This window comes from Ranitomeya variabilis, chromosome 2, assembly GCF_051348905.1.
Source record: "Ranitomeya variabilis isolate aRanVar5 chromosome 2, aRanVar5.hap1, whole genome shotgun sequence".
Lineage (NCBI taxonomy): Eukaryota > Metazoa > Chordata > Amphibia > Anura > Dendrobatidae > Ranitomeya > Ranitomeya variabilis.
Genome location: NC_135233.1, coordinates 627124861 through 627143018, shown reverse-complemented (window position 1 = coordinate 627143018; position 18158 = coordinate 627124861). Strand labels below are relative to the sequence as shown.

The following is an 18158-nucleotide window of genomic DNA, read 5'->3' as shown; positions in this document are numbered from 1 at the left end:
CCAGGGAGGTTTTAAGCCAATCCTCTAGGAATTGCTCAGGTTGCTGACCCTCCGAGCGCTCCGGCAAGCCAATAATTCGAATGTTATTACGGCGCAGTCTATTTTCCAGGTCGTCTGCTTTTTGTTTCCAGGCAATCACGGACCCAGCGGCTTTTGACAGTTTAGTTTCCATAGGGGTGACGGTGTCTTCTATCTGAGACACTCTTGTTTCAACCTCCGAGATGCGCCCTCTCATAGCTTGCATATCATGTCGCAAACGACCCACTTCAGTATGCACGTCTTCTATTTTCTCAGTAAGAGAAGATCTGGTGAGGGATATAGCCTGAATCAGTTGCTCAGACGCTTGTTTGAGTCAGTTCACCCTGCTCTCCCTCCTCATTACTGTCAGAAAGACGATTTTTGCGTTGGTTCTGCGTGGGATTATTTCTGAGAGTGCGTACATTATCAGAGGCGTCTTCTCTGGCATATTTCTTTGTCAGCAGCCCCCGCTCCTTTGGAATGCTGCATGGCGGTTAGCAGAGGGACCCTTCAGATGGATCACACATATAGTTATAGCTGGTCTATTCCCCAATGGCTGACCCGGCAAAGTTAAATACTGGAATAGATCCTAGGGAGATCACCAGCCAGATAAGGGGATTGTCAGATATTCATAGAAGCAGCACCTCAGGATTCACCCAGGCACTACGCCCCAGAGCAGCCCACAGCTTCCACAGGCAGTACAGCAGGGAGGGAGGGGTTAATCCCTCCAAAGTTTATGGCACAGACAGGAGCTTGTCAGATAAGGGGGTTGCAGGGCCCAATCTTCCAGGGCACACACCGCACTACCCCTCTATTATTTCAGTGATGTGCTCACCTCCTGAGTTGTACCGAGGTCATGCTGTATAGCGCCGCTCTCCTTACTGCTGGAGAGCGCGCTGCAGTGATGGCTGCCGTCTCCCCAGGCGCTGCCCGCTGCCTCAGACCCAGCACCTGTATATCAGCGTTCCACAGCGCTCCCGCTTCAGCGCAGGTGTCTGCCTCCTCCAGGGGAGATGTATCTGGCTCCGGTAACCGCCGGCGCTGTGTCCTACGTGCTGGAACACGCGCCCCAAGATGGCCGCCGCAGCTCAGGGATTTTACCGCCCCTCCAGGCCTCTTCACCTCCCGGCGTCTCAGGGCTCTGAAATTGCCACTTCCGGGGATCGCCAGTCTCCTGGGGTCCTAAGAGCACCGTTCCAGCCGATGCAGACGGTGAGTTAGGGGATTTATGGCAGGATTAAGTTCAGGATGACCGGAGCTCTCCCGAGGTGCGTCCTCTCTCCTGGACTACATAGCCACGCCCCCGACCACATCACATTTGAAGTCATTTTGAGGGGTCTATATGATAGAAAATAACCAAGTGTGACACCATTCTAAAAACTGCACCCCTCAAGGTGCTCAAAACCACATTCAAGAAGTTTATTAACCCTTTACCTGCTTCACAGGAACAAACAATGTGGAAGGAAAAAATGAACATTTAACTTTTTTTTGCAAACATTTTACTTCAGAACCATTTTTTTTTTATTTTCACAAGTGTAAAAACAGAAATGTAACCATAAATTTTGTTGTGCAATTTCTCCTGAATACGCCGATACCCCATATGTGGGGGTAAACCACTGTTTGCGCGCACCGCAGAGCTTGGAAGAGAAGGAGCGCCGTTTTACTTTTTCAATGTAGAATTGGCTGGAATTGAGATCGGACGCCATGTCGCGTTTGGACAGCCCCTGATGTGCCTAAACAGTGGAAACCCCCCACAAGTGACACCATTTTGGAAACTAGACCCCTTAAGGAACTTAACTAGATGTGTGGTGAGCACTTTAAACCCCCAGGTGCTTCACAGAAGTTTATAAAGTAGAGCCGTGAAAATAAAAAAATCGCATTTGTTTACACAAAAATGATCTTTTCGCCCACAAATTCTTATTTTCACAAGGGTAACAGGAGAAATTAGACCACAAAAGTTGTTGTGCAATTTCTCCTAAGTACGTCGATACCCCATATGTGGGGGTAAACCACTGTTTGGGCGCACCGCAGAGCTTGGAAGAGAAGGAGTGCCGTTTTACTTTTTCAATGTAGAATTGGCTGGAATTGAGATCGGACACCATGTCGCGTTTGGAGAGCCCCTGATGTGCCTAAACAGTAGAAACCCCCCACAAGTGACTGCATTTTGGAAACTAGACCCCCCCAAGGAACTTATCTAGATGTGTTGTGAGAACTTTGAATGCCCAAGTGCTTCACAGAAGTTTATAATGCAGAGTCGTGAAAATAAAAAATATTTTGTTTTCCACAAAAATGATCTTTTCACCCCCAAATTTTTACTTTCACAAGGGTAACAGGAGAAATTGGACTCCAAAAGTTGTTGTCCAATTTATCCCGAGTATGCTGATGCCCCATATGTGGGGGTAAACCACTGTTTGGGCGCACGGCAGAGCTCAGAAGGGAGGGAGCACCATTTGACTTTTTGAGCGCAAAATTGGCTGTGGCGTTTAGAGACCCCCTGATGTACCTAAACAGTGGAAACCCCCCAATTCTAACTCCAACCCTAACCCCAATCCGATCCATAATCCTAATCACAACCTTAACGATAATCACAACCCTAACCCCAAAACAACCATAACCCTAATCAGAACCCTAAATCCAACACACCCCTAATCCTAATCTCAAACCTAACCTCAAACCTAACCCTAATTCCAATACACCCCTAACCCTAATCCCAACCCTAATCCCAAACGTAACCCTAATGCCAACCCTAATCCCAACTCTAACCCAAACTTTAGCCGCAACCCTAGTCCTAACTTTAGCCCCAACCCTAACTTTAGCTCCAACCCTAACCCTAAATTTAGTCCCAACCATAACCCTAGCCCTAACTTTAGCCCCAACCCTAACCATAGCCCTAACCCTAAATTTAGCCCCAACCCTAACCCTAAATTTAGCCCCAACCCTAACCCTAAATTTAGCCCCAACCCTAAATTTAGCCCCAACTCCTCTAGCTGCCGGCCGATCATGGCGGGCGCACTGCACATGCGCCCGCCATTTTCTTACCGGAGGAAGAAACCGGCGGCCAGGAGGGGACACAGGAGGACCCAGGGACACCGGTAAGTATGACAGGGTCCCTGAATCCCCCTATTTCTCTGTCCTCTGATGTGCGATCACACTAGAGGACAGAGAATTACACATCGCTTTTTTTTTTCTTTTGCGGTCGCCGGTAAACAGTTAATTACTGGCGATCGCAAAACAGTGGTCGGTAAAACCTGACCCCAATCATGTTCTTTGGGGTCTTGGCTACCCCCGGCAGCCGAGATCCCAAAGATCTTCCGGGTGCCGGCCGGCGGGCGCAGTGCGCCCATTTTTGGCCGGAACAAGATGGCGGCGCCCATCGGGAGCCACGAGGAGCACCGGGGGAGACAGGTGAGTATCGGGGGGGCGATCGGGGACCCCATTTCTCTGTCCTCTGATGTGCGATCACATCGGAGAACAGAGAAATTAAATGGGAAATCGTGTTTTTTGGGGGGGTTTTTGCGACCGCCGGTAAACTATTAATTACCGGCGATCGCAACCCGGGGGTCGGTAAAAAAAACCCGAATCATGTTCTCTGGGGTCTCGGCTACCCCCGGAAACCGAGACCCCAGAGAAAATCCGACTCTGGGGGGCGCTATTCACTTTTCCCACAGCGCCGTTAATTAACGGCGCTGTGGTTAAAGTACCCTTAACTGCCGCCGTTAAAAGGCGTATCGGCGGTCGTTAAGGGGTTAAACACAATGTATTCTCAGCAGCATTGCACCATCAACCAAGAAGTTCTTTATCAGGGTTCTGAGTATGTAACAATTCAGGTTATAATAAGCAAATATTCCTGAGTCCACATAGAGCATCACGGTCATGCCCTGAAAAAGAGAAACCTCAGGGATTAGATCTCGCGGTTGAGGAAATCACGGCACCATGGGCTAGGTGTCAAGAGTGAGTCACACCACATTTCCCAAATTCTATGAAATTTCTGGGGACAACCTCTGTTCTTGTAAAACATGTTCTCATATGGAATTATATCGTTCACTAATTTTTTCCACTGATTGGTTGAAGGAGACCTTCCCCCCCCATCCACCTCAGCGCTATCGCTTTCCGAGGCATAAAGAGCCTCTCAGAAATATTCTGTCATAATGAGTCCACATTTCTTCATCCACAACACCCAACACACAGAGCTCTGGACTACATTCAATTGGTATCCCAAGTATCCTTTCTAGTGTAAAAATCACATCCTTCCAATATCTTCTTATGATTCTACAATCCCAAATGAGATGTCAAAACTCCACTCCCACCTACCCTCATCTATGACATTCATCATTTACTCTTCTGCCGAATTTATGTAACCTACTCGGGGTTAAATAGGAGTGGTGGAATATATATAACTGAATTAATTTGTTATTTACTGCTGGAGACACCATCGTATGCGCCTTCAGTGCTTCATTCCACTGGTCATCAGTGATAGAGAGGATTAGGTGCCTCCATTTAACCTCCACAGCCAACTGGGTGGAAGCAATTTTGGAATTTAACAAGAAGGTATAAAGAGAGGAAATCACTCCTGTAGGTCCCTGGGTTGACAATATTCCTATTAGTGGATATCTAGACATTAGCATTCTAGGAAGCGGGAATTGGTACGTTATGGCATGTCTCAGCTGCAGATATCTATAATAATCAAAGAAAGAAAAAGTAGAGCAGCACAGCCTGTAGCATCAGGAGACCAAATCTGTACTCAATCCCAGGGAATGAGAACCTGATATGAAAGCGGGAGGTGCTTGCGTATAAAAATAGAAAACATCAAATAGCAGTCATGGAGTAAACGCGGCAACACTCACCGATCCTGTAATCAGAACTTTTCTTTATTGAAACAAGCAGCAATACATCTTCACGGCACGGGGGAGTCTACGGCGTCACTTCCTCTCAGCGTGGACCTGTAGAAGCGCTGTTCAAAGCGCGAAACGGCCGTCATCCTTCCCTGCTCACTCTGCCTTCGGCTTCACTCCCCCGTGCCGTGAAGATGTATTGCTGCTTGTTTCAATAAATGTTCTGATTACAGGATCAGTGAGTGTTGCCGCGTTTACTCCATGATTGATATCTATAATAATCCCTATGAGGGATTCCAAATTTTATGTGAAATTGTTCAAATGATAAAATTTGATTTTCAAAGATCTGATTGAGCGTTGTTATATTATATTGTTTCCAAAAACCTGGTGTGAAGACACCAGATTGTATCTTAATTTCCCAGACAACCATATTTTTGCAAACCAAAAAAAACTGGCTTTTTATCTGTATACTAGATGGTGGCCCGATTCTAACGTATCGGGTATTCTAGAATATGCATGTCCACGCAGTACATTGCACAGCCCACATAGTATATTGCCCAGCCCACGTAGTATATTGCCCAGTTACGCAGTATATTGCCCAGTGACGTAGTATATTGCCCAGCCACGTAGTATATTGCACAGCGACGTAGTATACAGCACAAAGCCACGTAGTATATTGTCCAGTTATGTAGTAGATTGCCCAGTGACGTAGTATATTGCCCAGTGACGTAGTATATTGCCCAGTTACATAGTATATTACCCAGTTACATAGTATATTACCCAGTTACATAGTATATTGCCCAGTTACATAGTATATTTCCCAGTTACATAGTATATTGCCCAGTTACATAGTATATTGCCCAGTGACGTAGTATACAGCAGAGCCACGTAGTATATTGCACAGCGACGTAGTATACAGCACAGAGCCACGTCGTATATTGCCCAGTGACGTAGTATATTGCACAGTGACGTAGTATACAGCACAGAGCCACGTCGTATATTGCCCAGTTACGTAGTATATTGCCCAGCCATGTTGTATATTGCCCAGCCACGTAGTATATTGGCCAGTCACGTAGTATATTGCCCAGCCACATATGTGACAGGTTAAAAAATAAACATACTCACCTTCCGAGGGTACCCTTGTAGTTCTGTCGCCTCCTTCTCGCGCAGGTACGCAGGACCTGTGATGACGTCGCGGTCACATGACCGTGACATCACGGCAGGTCCTTCTTGCGTAGGCGCACAGGAACTGTGATGACGTCGCGGTCACATGACCGTGTCGCGGTCACATGACCGTGACGTCACGGCAGGTCCTTCTCACGCAGGCGCGCAAGACCTGTGATGACGTCGCGGTCACATGACCGTGACGTCATGGCAGGTCCTTTTCGCAGACCATCCTCCCACCGGAACCTGCCTGGAGCGTCGCGAGGAGTGTGAAAAGTGAGTATATGATTTTTAATTATTTTTTTATTATTTTTATCATTAGATGTTTTTACAATTGACGCTGCATAGGCAGCATCAATAGTAAAAACTTGGTCACACAGGGTTAATAGCGGTGGTAACGGAGTGAGTTACCCAAGGCATAACGCGGTCCGTTACCGCCGGCATTAACCCTGTGTGACCGGTGACTGCGGGGAGTATGGAGCGGGCGCCTGGCACTGACTGCAGGGTAGTAGGGAGGGACTAATCGGACTGTGGCCGTCGCTGATTAGTCGCGGCAGCCATGACAGGCAGCTGCCGAGACCAATCAGCGACTTGGATTCCATGACAGACAGAAGCCGCGACCAATGAATATCCGTGACAGAAAGACAGAAGGACAGATGGAAGTGACCCTTAGACAATTATATAGTAGATTGTCTTGTGAATTTAAGTGTTCATGTCTGGTGGGTCAAGAAGACAGACTTGCCAACTGATATACTATCTAACATACTGTGTAAAGGTACCTTCACACTCAGCAACTTTACAACGAGAACGACAACAATCTGTGACGTTGCAGCGTCCTGGATAGCGATCTCGTTGTGTTTGACACGCAGCAGCGATCTGGATCCCGCTGTGATATCGCTGGTCGGAGCTAGAAGTCCAGAACTTTATTTGGTCGTCAGGTTGGCGTGTATCGTCGTGTTTGACAGCAAATGTTTTACATGGAGCTAACGACCTGTGAGAACGATAACTGAGTCACCGTTACGTCACAGGATCGCTCCTGCATCGTTCTGGAGCTGCGGTGTTTGACGTCTCTACAGCGACGCTGCAGCGATCGGCTCGTTGTCTATATCGCTGCAGCGTCGCTGAGTGTGACGGTACCTTAAGGGTAAGTTCACACAGGACTTTTTTGCGGCGTATTTTTGCTGCTTTTTTTATGCTAATTTAGGTGCGTTTTTTTGGTGCGTATTTGGTGCGTTTTTTGGGTAAGTTCACACAGGACTTTTTTGCTGCGTATTTTTGCTGCGTTTTTTATGCCAATTTTCAGCTGCTTATAGATGCGTTTTTTGTGCGGTTTTGGTGTTTTTTTTTGTCTATTTGTGCATGATAATAAAGTTGAGTGACCCCAGTGGAGCTTAGCATCGCTTCCTTCATCCCAGCGGGGGAACAATTTACGGCGAATTACATGCCATGCATCGGCCTTTTTTTGACGATCACTGTAGTTTGGGCAAGCTACATCCCAAATTACAGGCATTGTTTCCACCTTGGAAAAATAAATGAAAAAGTAATTACCAAATGCAAGATGAAATGAAGCCAACATTCATGACAAGGAAGATACAAACATACACATGCAGAACACATGAACATGTACATAACAGCACATGAGCATCGCAAAGTGTACCATTGCAAACAATCGGATAGATAGATAGATATATCACAAATTTAAAAAAATATTACCTCCATGATTAGTTGGGAAACATTAATGCTCATCCTCCTATACCAAGACATGGCTAACACCTCACTACCAGAAACTCCCTCACAATAGATCACAATCAGGACACCTCACAATGGCTCTTCACACCTCACAGTGGCTCACAATGGATCTTCACACCTCACTACCAGGAACTCCCTCACAATAGATCACAATCAGGACACCTCACAATGGCTCTTCACACCTCACAATGGCTCACAATGGCTCTTCTTCACACCTCACTAACCACACCCCTAAGCTCTTGGCTGTGAGATCACTTCCTGCTGGCCATGATTTTTCTGCACAAAAAACGCAGCAAATAATGCTACATGCGTTTTTGCTGCGTTATTTCCATCACCCATTCATGTCAATGGGTGAAAAAACGCTGCAAAAACGCAGCAAAAACGCTGAAAGAAGTGACATGCCCTATGTCCAAAAAACGCAGCAAAGCAGAAAATACTGATCAAACAAAAACCCAATGTGTGTGCATGAGATTTCTGGAATCTCATAGGCTTTGCTGGTACTGTAAAAAGCAGCTGAAAATTAGCATAAAAAAACGCAGCAAAAATACGCAGCAAAAAAGTCCTGTGTGAACGTACCCTAAGGGTACCGTCACACAGTGCCATTTTCATCGCTACGACGGCACGATTCGTGACGTTGCAGCGTCGTATGATTATCGCTCCAGCGTCGTAGACTGCGGTCACACGTTGCAATACACGGCGCTGGAGCGATAATTTCATGACGTATTTGCGATGTAGAAGCCGTTGGTTACTGTGCGCACATCGTATACAACCTGTGTCACACGATGCAATCATGCCGCCACAGCGGGACACTAGACGACGAAAGAAAGTTTCAAACGATCTGCTACGACGTACGATTCTCAGCGGGGATCCGGATTGCAGTAGCGTGTCAGACACAGCGATATCGCTATAACGTCACGAATCGTGCCGTCGTAGCGATGAAACACCAAGGTTACTTACGGGTAGCCGGTTTTTCCGGAGCCCATGACGGCACACCTGAGAGAGGGGATCCGCCCAGTCAGGACAGGAACCCTACTGAAAATAAAAGGGCGGTACCTCTCCCTCGCTTCAGTTGGTTTTCAGAGCATGAGAGGCCCCCCTGGTTAGTATACATGGCAATCCAACACCACATTATATTAACTAAACACACCCAAAACAATAGTGCACACCGAAAGGGTGAAAAAAAGGGGGGGAATATACGGGTGCCGTCATGGGCTCCGGAAAAACCGGCTACCCGTAAGTAACCTTGGTGTTTTCCCTTCCCCCATGACGGCACACCTGAGAGAATTTTGTAGAATGAAACCTTAGGGAGGGACCACCGCTTGGAGCACCCTTCTACCAAAGGTTAGGTCAGCAGAGGAGGAAAGGTCTAGCCGGTAGTGTTTGAAAAAAGTTGAGGGTGAGGACCAGGTAGCGGCCTTGCAAATTTGGTCAATTGATACCTCAGCTTTCTCTGCCCAGGAGGTAGCCACGGCTCTGGTGGAGTGAGCCTTGATGCCGTCAGGAACCGGAGTGCCACTTGCAGAATAGGATAAACTAATGGCCTCCCTGATCCATCTAGCAATGGTACTTTTAGCTACCCCGCACCCTCTTTTGCTACCCTGAAAGGCTATGAATAGGGTTTGGTCTTTCCTCCACTGATTAGTCACAGACATGTATTGTAACATAGATCTTCTCACATCTAACATGTGGAACCTTTGTTCCCCTGGATTTTTAGGATTACTACAGAAAGATGGTAAAGTAATCTCCTGACTCCTATGGAACTTTTGAACCACCTTGGGGAGATAAGCCGGGTCTGGTCTTAGAACAATCCTGTCATCAAAAACCTGAGTATAAGGAGGGCATATTGACAGGGCCTGTAAATCACTTACCCTACGTGCCGATGTTAAGGCTACTAGTAAAACTGTTTTAAGGGTAAGTAACTTAGGTGATAACTCCTGCAAAGGCTCAAAGGGCTGTTTAGTCAGGGCTTCTAAGACCAAATTTAGATCCCAAGGAGGGATTTTTGGGATAATAACTGGCCGAGATCTACTACAAGATTTTATGAATCGTGAGACCCATTTATTTGAGGCAAGATTACAATTATATAGGGCCCCCAAGGCAGAAACCTGAACTTTAAGGGTGCTGGTTGCTAACCCAAGATGTAATCCTGCTTGCAGAAACTCTAGGATAGGACCTATTGGAGCCACCTCCCCCAATGGTTCCCCCAGGAAGTCGAGAAATTTTTTCCATGTCCTACCATAGATTCTAGAGGTTATGGGTTTTCTGCTTTTCAACAGGGTGGAGACTAACCCTGGAGAGAATCCTTGGCGACTTAGTAACGCCCTCTCAAATTCCAGGCTGCGAGATGGAAGCCCTTCACCTGAGAGTGGGTCACTGGGCCCTGGGTTAGCAGGTCCGGAACCTCTGGCAGGATCCATGGGTCTGTTACCGACATCTGCCTTAGAAGGGAGAACCAAGGTCTCCTTGGCCAAAAAGGAGCTATGAAGATGATATTCGCCTGATCCTCTCTGATCTTCCGGATCACAGCTGGAATCATCACTATCGGGGGGAATGCGTAGGCCAGAGAAAACTTCCAAGGTATCAGTAGGGCATCTACTGCGAAGGGATGTTCTCTCGGATTCAAGGAGCAGAACCTCCTGACTTTTCTGTTGTGGGAGTTGGCGAACAAGTCTATCTCTGGTGTGCCCCAGGCTTGGACTATTTGTTGAAATATCTGGGGGTTTAATGACCATTCCCCCTGCCTTAAGCCTCTGCGACTCAGGAAGTCCGCTTGAGTGTTTTCTGTGCCTTTGATGTGCAATGCCGACAGAGATGACAGGTGTTGTTCTGCTAGTTGAAAGAGTATGTTTGATGCCTGCATGAGGCCTTTGGACCTCGTTCCCCCCTGATGATTGACATACGCCACCACTGCTCGATTGTCCGTCAGGATTCGAGTATGGCGACCCCGGAGTAAAGGAAAAAAATGTCTTAGGGATTTCTCCACTGCCCACAGCTCTTTTTCGTTTGATCCATAGTTCTTTTCTCGTATGGACCAGGTCCCTTGTACAGAGTGAGACCTCAGGTGAGCCCCCCAACCTGTACCGCTTGCGTCGGTCGTGATAATGTCTATGACCGGATTTTGCCACCGGACCCCCATTGTCAGGTGGTTTCTCACAGTCCACCAAACTAGGGAATCCCTTACGCCCAGGGAGAGACATAGATTTCCTTCTAAATGCCCTTTTAGCAGTCTTTGGGCTGAGAGAACTTCCCACTGTAGTTGTCTTAGGTGGAATTGTGCCCATTCTACTGCCGGAATACACGATGTTAACGAGCCTAGAAGGGACATTGCCTTTCTCAGAGTCATTGTCGGCTGGCGTATTGCTGTACCGGTCAGATTTATTATTTTGTCTACCTTGTTTTCTGGAAGAAGGCAGAGCTGACGTTCGGAGTCCAGTATTAACCCCAGGAAGGACTGTAATTTTACTGGCAGCAGTCTGGACTTGGGGATATTTATTATCCAACCCAGCTCCCTTAGAGTTGATGTTACCACTGATACTTGATGAGTGCAGTGGGACTCTGATCTTCCTATTACCAGGAAATCGTCCAGATATGGGACAATGACTACATCCCGGGACCGGAGGTATGACATTACTTCCACCATCACCTTGGTGAACACCCTGGGAGCTGTAGACAGACCGAACGGAAGGGCTGTGTATTGATAATGTTTCATCTGGTTCTGGACATAGAGAGCTACTCTCAAGTATTTCTGATATTCCGGATGCATTGGTATATGATAATACGCATCTTTCAAGTCTATTACTGCCATGAAGCAGTGTTGGAAAAGGAGTTTTATGGTCGTATTTATAGACTCCATCTTGAAAGAGTAGTTCTCTATGGATTGGTTGAGTTTTTTTAAGTTTATAATAGTTCTCCAAGAACCATCCGGTTTTTGGATTAAGAAGAGGGGGGAGTAAAACCCGTCTCCCTCCTCCTGAACCGGAACCTCCAGAAGAACCTTTTTGTGGATAAGTCCCAGGACTTCGGCTTCTAGGGCAGATTGTTCCTGCTGGGACTTTCTTCGGGGAGTTATAATAAAGTTTCGTCTGGGTGGACAGGTGAATTTTATTTTGAGGCCGTCTCTGATTATATTTATGACCCAGGTACTGGGGGAGATGTTTACCCAGGCCGGAAAGAAGAGGGAGAGTCTTCCTCCCACTTCTGGCGTAATGTCATTGGGGGGATTTCTTTGCCGATGTAGAGGGCCCTTTGAACATGTAGCCTGAGCCTCTCTTATCCCTAAAGTCCCAGTTTTTTCTTTCTCCTGGGGGGCGACCTCTATTAAATCTTCTCCTCCGAAAAAAGGGTTTTTTGGACTCTTTAGGGATATTGGGAAAGCCTTTCTTTTTATCTCCTGCATGTTCCAGGATTTCTTCAAGTTTTTTCCCAAAGAGGAGTTGGCCATCACATGGGATGGAGCACAGCTTGTGTTTAGATGGTAAATCCCCCGGACAACCTTTGAGCCAGAGGGCTCTTCTTGCCGCATTAGACAAGCTCGCTGCTCTGGCCGTTAGTCTTGCGGAATCCGCAGAAGAGTCTGCTAAAAAGGCTGCTGCCCCTTGCACCAAGGATATATTGGCAAGGATGTCGGATCTGGGTACCTTGTCCCTTAGCTGATCCTCTATCTGCTGTAGCCAGACCATCAGAGCGCGGGCCGTACAAGTTCCAGCGATTGCTGGCTTCAGGCCCCCCGCTGAGGCTTCCCAGATATGTCTGAGAAAACCATCTGCTTTTTTGTCAAGCGGGTCTTTAAGAACACCCGAGTCTTCTAATGGAAGGGATGATTTTTTTAAGCATTTGGCTACCGCTCCGTCAATTTTGGGGATCTTTTCCCAAGGTTCAGAGTCTTTATTTTCAAAGGGATATCTCCTTTTGGATGAAGAGGGCAAAGAACCCATTTTTTCAGGTCTTTTCCACTCTTTCTCAATTAATGCTTTTATTTTTGCATTAACTGGAAACGTGCGTTTCCTCCTCTCTTCTAAGCCACCAAACATGACATCCTCTAGTGACCTAGGTGTCTTCTCCTCTTTAAGGCCCATTGCAGACCTAACTGCTTTGACTAATTTGTCCACGTCCTCCGTGGGAAGGCACGGACGACCTCCTGAATCACTGTCCGAGGAGGAATCTGAAGAGTGGACCGAGGCTGGGGAAGTAGAGGGAGATCGGGATGTTTTATGACTCCCTTGTCTCTGAGAGGTATCCGACTCTGTAGACGCCCTACGGCTTCCCCCTCTTGGTTCGCTAAGGGCCAATTTTAAGGAGTCTTTTATTTCAGCCTGTATTATGGCTTTAAGGCTAGTGGTGAAATTAGGGGTTTCTTCTTGAATAGTCTTATTTATGCAGTCAGCACAGAGATCCTTCCGATACTGCACTGCGAGCGGGTTTTTACAAAGGGCACACTCTCGGTTCTTTGTTTTACCGGTAGCTTTCCTGGACCCCTAGTGATCAAAACAGAAAAATGGACCCTGTTACCATAAGGGATACATTCACGTAGATCACTCACCACCGCCGACAATCAAGGGTACCGATTTTTGAGGCTGGACAGATGCACGTGAAGCGTCCCTCCTGGACGTTGACGAATCTTGCCGGACGGAACGACCACTGTTTTTACCACTTGAGCGGCTGCTCCTGGTATGTTGGTGGCTCGGCAAGGCATCTGGTGAGAGCTCCGGCTGCTGCTGCTGTGAAGAAGACTGCTGCAGCTGCTCTTGTTGTCCTACCTCCATGGCGAAGTTTTTGGACATGAGCGCGTCTTCTGTGGTCCAGCACCCTTTTATGGGGCGACCACTGCACTCCCCGCCTCTCCGGTGCCCAATAGTGATCCCTCCCCCTCTCTGCCATGCCGCCGGAGTCTTCATTCACCGGCCGGCGTTTTCTTCATGGGCGCCGCCATCTTGGATCCGGCGCCTGCCTCCGACGTCACACGGGCACGCCCATTCACAGCGGGCCTGACGTGCGACGTCAGAAGAGCGACCCGGAAGCGGCCGCCGCGCCGGCAGAGAGGGGTGGGCGGCGTGGCAGCCATGGAAGGAACCCGGTCCTCCAACCATGCTGCACAACGCCCGCACGGACGCAGTGACCCGGGGGGACCTGCGGACGGCGCCTCCAGGACCCGAACCTCCGACGCACAGGCGCTGCCTGTTCTTCCACGCCGGGACGGGACCTGGGTAAGTCGAACCGCCGTGTTCAGCACAAGGGTCCCTGTCAGGACAGGAAACCCAACTGAAGCGAGGGAGAGGTACCGCCCTTTTATTTTCAGTAGGGTTCCTGTCCTGACTGGGCGGATCCCCTCTCTCAGGTGTGCCGTCATGGGGGAAGGGAAAAATGGCACTGTGTGACGGTACCCTAAGTCTGTAATAGTGACTGTACATTGAGTGAGTTAAGCTTTGTTTATTGATTTGTGCTTATATGCTAATAGTGCTACTTAATCCCATCACCATTGTTTACCTTATCTTGATGTTGATATTATCAGGAGGACAATTGAGTAAAATGTATACCACGATTCCAAATTTAACAATGATCTTTATTTGATAAATAAATAATTATAATAACATCTTCAATAAATACATAGGTCACACATTCTATTTATGTGAATCACACTAAAGTGTTAGAACCATGACACACCAAGGGAGCATGTTGGACCTAAACGTATCCGCATCTCAGAGGGTACTTCTTTCTAAATAGGTGGAAATAGGTCCATGTGGACAAGGTATATCATCACCTAAAGCTGCAGTAATTGTGCTGACAGTAAGAACGGCACGTATGCCTTTTAACAGAAACAATCAGACCATTCCCCTAAATGCATAGTTTAAAAAACGGTAATTACCCATAGTAAGGTCTAGTCTCTGGTCCAGCTCCAAACGTGTGTCACGTACCCCAACGCGCGTTTCGCGTGTACCGTTGTGTCGCTTCCTCAGGGGGCGCCCCCTGAGGAAGCGACACAACGGTACACGCGAAACGCGCGTTGGGGTACGTGACACACGTTTGGAGCTGGACCAGAGACTAGACCTTACTATGGGTAATTACCGTTTTTTAAACTATGCATTTAGGGGAATGGTCTGATTGTTTCTGTTAAAAGGCATACGTGCCGTTCTTACTGTCAGCACAATTACTGCAGCTTTAGGTGATGATATACCTTGTCCACATGGACCTATTTCCACCTATTTAGAAAGAAGTACCCTCTGAGATGCGGATACGTTTAGGTCCAACATGCTCCCTTGGTGTGTCATGGTTCTAACACTTTAGTGTGATTCACATAAATAGAATGTGTGACCTATGTATTTATTGAAGATGTTATTATAATTATTTATTTATCAAATAAAGATCATTGTTAAATTTGGAATCGTGGTATACATTTTACTCAATTGTCCTCCTGATAATATTAATATATATGAGTTGTTGTACCAACATAGGTCTATGGTATCTTCTGGTGTTTTTTCAGTTTATCTTGATGTTGGATTGAATTTTTAATTCTAAAAATAGCTAACATGCCTTGGGTATAAAAAGACTCAGAGATCATCCTGGAAACTGAAGTAACACAGAGCTATCAGCCAGACATTCTGCAAACCACCCAACAGACAAGAGAAAGGACTGCAGCCAATTCATCATGGCACCATCACGAGGGACACTGATCTAGGATTCTATAGGAAACAACCCAGGGGTTTTCGGCTCCGGTTGGAAGGACACAGATCTGATCCAGTGACCATCTCTGACCATGGATATGCTTGGAGAAAGCCAGGTTTGGGACCCGCTGGTCGCCTGGTTCCATGGAGATGGTCAGATAAGCCAGGTGGTGGCTCTCCTGTCAACTGGCTTTGGACCTTGTATGGACTCTATGGACAGTTCTTGGTCATCTCCCTATGCTTGTCATTACCTCTTCTCTGTGCGTGCATCCACAGATGAAGTAGCGACCCTGGGAGCTCTGACATCATGTCATACTGGAAATACGTGGAGACGCAGTGATCTTTTATATGCGCCCATGTAACCAAACAATTCCAGCCATGGTGGGATTGCTCTGTTTGCTATTGTGTGTTGTGGTTCAATAAAGTATTGCCACACTGTTTTACCTTAACCCAGTGTTGTCTGTGTAGTGTATTGCCCACGGGGAGATAGAGCAGGCGTTCAGTGGTATGAGCCGTGGTCCATGCAGTCTTGCTAAAGACAGCCGGGCCAGCGGACGAGAGCACCCACTGACCCCAGTTTCTCCACACCTGGGTCTTGTAAATTCTGGAGATGCGAAAATTCAGGATTATCCCATATCCAAGTCTCCCTAACCTGGTCAGAAAACTTTAAAATACGCTTACTTTCCCACCAAACCTGTATTGCTAAACTATGTGCAAACAGCAGGCCCCGAGGTGGTCTGTATGAGTCCTCCAATACTGCCCATGGTGTGTGTCCCCCCCAGAAAATGAATGAGATGAGCCTCTGTGTTATTAAGTTTATCATGGATTAGCCAATATTTTAAGTATCGTAGTTGGCCAGCTAGATAATATAGAAAGAGGTCAGGTACCGCATACCCACCCTCTCTTTTGGGCCTTTGCAAGGAATCAATATTTACTTTAGGCCTAGAGGAGCCCCATATAAATGCTGCCTTTAAGATATGCATTTTCTTAAAGAAATCCTAAAGGTACCGTCACATTAAGCGACGCTGCAGCGATATAGACAACGATGCCGATCGCTGCAGCGTCGCTGTTTAGTCGTTGTGTGGTCGCTGGAGAACTATGCCGAAGTCCCCGGATAACCAGGGTAAACATCGGGTTACTAAGCGCAGGGCCGCGCTTAGTAACCCGATGTTTACCCTGGTTACCAGTGTAAATGTAAAAAAAAAAAAAAACACTACATACTTACATTCCGGTGTCTATCGCGTCCCCCGGCGTCCGCTTCCCAGCACTGTGTAAGCGCCGGCCCTAAAGCAGCGCGGTGACGTCACCGCTGTGCTCTGCTTTACGGCCGTCCGGCGCTGACACAGTGCAGGGAAGCGGACGCCGGGGGACGCGACAGACATCAGAAGGTGAGTATGTAGAGTTTTTTTTTACATTTACACTGGTAACCAGGGTAAATATTGGGTTACTAAGCGCGGCCCTGCGCTTAGTAACCCGATGTTTACCCTGGTTACCAGTGAAGACATCGCTGGATCGGTGTCACACACACCGATCCAGCGATGTCAGCGGGTGATCCAGAGACAAAATAAGGTGCTGGCCTTCTAGCTCCGACCAACGATATCACAGCAGGATCCAGATCGCTGCTGCGTGTCAAACACAACGATATCGCTATCCAGGATGCTGCAACGTCACGGATCGTTATCGTTGTTAAGTTGTTCAGTGTGAAGGTACCTTTAGGGACTTTGATTGATGTATGTTCCAACATATATAAACACTTTGGGAGGATTATCATGTTAATTAGTCCAATTCTGCCCGCTACAGACAGAGGGAGTCGAGACCATATCTCAAACTTTTTCTTCATCATATCCTCGAGGAGGTATATATAATCTCCAAGATCTTTAACTGGATTTTGGTTAATTACAATGCCCAAATACTTAAATTTTTGTAACACTTTTAAACCAAACAACACGGGTACTGTTATATTATCCACTATTGACATGACTACCAATTTGCTCCAATTAATTTTACGACCCGACAATTCTCCAAAGCAATTAAGGTCAATCGCTCTAGGAAGGCACTGTCCAATCTTATCCAGGAAGAGCACCAGGTCATCAGCATATAATCCTACCTTATTCCACCCTAGAATTTATGTCGATTCCCTCCACAAAATGATCTTGTCTAATTTTAAGTGCAATTGGTTCATTCGCCAGTGCAAAGAGCACTGTGGATAGTGGGCAGCTCTGTCTGCTCCCCCTGCTCAGATTGAAATATTCTGATAGCACGCCATTTACCAGTATATTAGCTCTCAGCATGCGATATAACAATTCAGTCCATTTGTAAAATTTAACAGAGAAACCAAATTTCAGAACCACCCGTTGCAAGAATCAAAGGCCTTTGCGGTATCTAAAGAGGCTATCGCCCAAGGTCTGTTATATTTATGGTCTACCTGCGTCAGAACCTGCACCCTTCTAATATTAGAGGTAGATCTTCCTGGGATAAAACCAGTTTGGTCCTCATGTATAATACCCAATATTACTGCCTTCAGTCTATTAACAATAAGTTTCGTAAGAATTTTATAGTCAGTATTGAGCAAGGATATGGGATGGTAAGAACCACACTTCTCAGCAGGCTTGTCAGGCTTTGGAATCACCACAATAGTGGCATCATAAAGGGATTGGGGGAGCGAGTGTCCTGCAAGTGCTTCAGATAGGGTCTGCAACAGAATAGGCCCTAATTGGTCTAAATACCTTTTATATAG

General features: G+C 47.0%; 1 protein-coding gene and 1 long non-coding RNA gene across 2 annotated transcripts in view; both read right to left on the bottom strand.

The window, feature by feature from the left end:
• TMEM208 (transmembrane protein 208) overlaps positions 1-18158 on the bottom strand; it is a 110360-nt gene that overhangs the window by 46431 nt on the left and 45771 nt on the right. The gene's annotated exons all lie outside the window — the stretch shown is intronic.
• On the bottom strand, positions 7157-8051 carry LOC143807471 (uncharacterized). The gene is made up of 3 exons (XR_013221737.1): positions 7979-8051; positions 7728-7851; positions 7157-7533 (listed from the first exon to the last, which is right to left on the bottom strand). It is a non-coding gene; the product is annotated as an uncharacterized LOC143807471 (long non-coding RNA).